Genomic DNA, 3,434 nt, shown 5'->3' on the forward strand with positions numbered 1-3,434 from the left:
GGGAAAATGCAATGATATCCCGGGATATGGATGTGCTGTCCTGGACACTGTGTTCTTGGTCAAATTGGTGTGGGTGTCTGCCTGCAATGCCACCAAATCAAACCATTTTGTACTACCAGCAAAGTTATCCACCGGAATCTTTTGGTTTGAAGCACTTCCAAAGGCTCTACAGAGATCATTGTGATCCTGTTTAGAGGGTTTATTTTGGAAACAGTATCTGTGTAAGCAAAACAATTAATTCTCATTGAACTAAAGACTCTTGCAGGAATCGGAAAGAAATCTTACAAAATTTCATTGTGAAGTTGAGTCTTAAAATATACTTCAGTCAATATTATGCATGGTATTTCAAGGGATAGTACTGAGAATTTTTGACAAATTGTAACTTTCTGAACCTTATTTTTTAATGGAATGTCCATGATGGTTCATATGGCTCTGAGTGCCATAGCAAGGAGCATAAATTGAGGCAGGTCCTCGTTTAAGAATCCAACCCCTCCAAATGAGTTCAAGTGATTTTTAGATATAGACAAAAAATTTTAATTCAATAGTTTCATTAGCAGCATTCCAGTAAGTACTAGAAATAATTTTATTTTCAAACTAAATCTGTGGAAATGAACAAAGCTCATAAAATGAAGACATATTACTCATATTTAAAGTGAAATTCTTTAACTATTCTAAGGGCAAGCAAGATAAAATGTCTGAGTGAGTTTAATCTTTGATTTATTGAGGCAAAATTAGGATTCTTTACATTGTAATGTTAATACAGCCAAAATTTAAATAGTTACCTTAAACATTTATTATGACTGCTGTATCTTTTAGATAAAAACCATTAATTTTAAGTGCCAACAATATAAGATAGGAAAGTGTGGACACTTCTGGCTAAGGAAAAGATGATTCTAAAACTCAATCACTTGTAATGTGTAGAGGAAAGTGCAAATTAAATTTTTATCTGAAACATTAGTGATTGCAACAATCTCCGTTTTCATTCACCAATACTAGGTACGTGGTATTGATTCCTCTTTAAATTGGAGGAAATAGAGGCTGAGGGAACTGAGAAGCAACTGAGTTAACTGGGGTTATTTAGACTGGAGGAAAGGAGGCTTGTGGGGAGGGACCTCAAAACTCTCTACAAGTGCCTGTAGTCAGGGGAGGATCGGTCTTCCCTTAGGTAGTGGGCAATAGGACAAGAGGAAGGATGTGCCAGTGAAGGCTTAGACTGGATATCAGCAAAAATTTCTTCACTGAAAGGGTGCTCAAGCATTGGAATGGGCTGCCCAAGGAAATGGTGGAATCACTACCCCTGGAAGTTTTCAAAAAGTGTATAGATGAGGTGCTTGGGGACATGGTTAGTGGTGGACCTGGCAGTGTTGATTTAATGGTTGGGCTCAGAGATCTTAGAGGTCTTTTCCAGCCATAGTAAATATATGATTCTCTTATCTTTAATTAAAGTAAACCCACTGTCATTTTGACAGTTATAGCAGGACACATTTTACCCCATTTACTGCATTCAATAGAAATTGTGTTTTTAGTGTGCCTGGTTTTTGTTGTGATATTCACCAATACAGTTCATAGGTCCTCTTTCTCTTGAAGATTTTTACGACTCATTTATGTTTGTTTTCAATGACAAGCCCTGTCTTACTGAAAGGATTGGAATAAAACTGAATTCCCAAGTAAACCAGAACTGCAAAATACATCCTCCTTAGACACATCTCAGGTATTTCTTCTATACAATCTACACAAGAGAGTGGCTCACATCTGTAATAAATTCAGCTGGGATGGCCTCTGGGTAAGGGAGCTGTCCTGCCTTTTGATTTTGACTGTGTACTTAGACATATTTTGGCCACAGACACACAACTGGAAATAAGAATGTGGCTGAACTGCCTGAGATGTAGCAGTAGTCTGGATATGAATATGCATCACAGTGTGGAGGCTCATGATCCTGTCCAAGGAGCTGCCAGTACACTGGGATGAGGAGCCACATGCTCTTTGTGGTACATTCCATGTGAGCATTTCCTATCACCTTGTGTCCTCTTGTATCAGGTGTCTGGTAACTCAAACTTCACATAAATGGCAAAGATAGAATAGGAAAATATCTTCCATGGCTTCAGCTTCTTTTTACTACTGTGTTTTGGTCCCAGGTTAAATCAATGAAAACAATACAATAATAAGCTATATCTTTAAGTTTCCAATTGAATTGCTATCTGAAAGAATTCATAAGCTCCATGTTGTTTGTCCAAGTGTCCTTTTCAATGGCTGTGGCTTCTAAACGTGTGGCAGTGGAAATGCATCTTATTAATATTTTCCTGCCACTAGCAATGAGTGTTAATTAGAGCTGGATCTGGCTTAGTGTCTCCCTGGATTATTTAGGATAGTAAGAGCTCTGCTGAATGGATGTTTGTACAATCCATCTTTTAATTCACTCTCTGAGGTAGAAGACTATTCAGAGTAAGGTTTGTAATTGTTCCAGAGTGCATTTGATAGCATCAACAATAACCTCTCATTTTATTAAGCAAAAAGTTTTCTTCCCCAGAATAGATTTATTGCCCACACTTACTAAAAGGAAATAATAGCTTGTAATTATGGTCAGTGTTTTTTTATTTGATGGCTTTGTCGATAGCAGTATTTTATGTTTGATATTTTAGCATAATATTTTGATGGAAACAGCATATTTTCTGTAAAGAGTAATGGGTGAAATAATGGGTAAATATAATTTTTATCTTGTCAAATTGTATGATAGAGTCCTTTTTGACACTTTGCTACTTTTCAGTAGCACTTCATCTTTGCTTTGTCTCTGCTTTATAAAGAGTTAAACATAGTAGCCTGACCCTTTCTAAGCAATACCAAATTATGAATAGGTCATCATTTGTGTGCCTGGCATTCTCACGTGCTGGATAGATACCCTCGTAGCTGGATAATTGGTCAGATGTCTCTGGTCAAAAAGACCCATGAAATTACATGTGTTTTCCTTTACTTTTAGAGACAGGCAATTATTTGAGTACCAAAGAATTGGGTAAGAAAGCTCCCAAAGTCTCCACTGGGATCAGATTTTACCCACATGACATTTTTTGATGTTTTTCTGAAGGAAGTGGCTGGACTGTAAATGTGTGCTAGCATAGCTTATCCAGTTGAGTCAATCCTATGGGACCTAGAGATAAATGCATTAGACCATTGTGACAGGAGACTTCTTATTTTGCAGGCTTTTAAAATGATCCTTGATTAGGACTACCTTGCAGGACTGTAATGCAAATAAAATAATTAACATTATTTTTTAAGTTTTAGGCTAAACAACTGTAGCATTGAAGGTAGATGTTTTGTTTCTAATGTCTAAGGTAATATTTCTTCTTACAGAAAAAAGAAATCTGTTATTCATGTGTGTCTTTTCCTCAGCCAATAAGTTTCAGTTAAAGGCAGCTGATGTTTGGACCTGTGTTTTTTCA

This window comes from Corvus brachyrhynchos, unplaced genomic scaffold (genome assembly GCF_000691975.1).
Source record: "Corvus brachyrhynchos isolate BGI_N302 unplaced genomic scaffold, ASM69197v1 scaffold346, whole genome shotgun sequence".
Lineage (NCBI taxonomy): Eukaryota > Metazoa > Chordata > Aves > Passeriformes > Corvidae > Corvus > Corvus brachyrhynchos.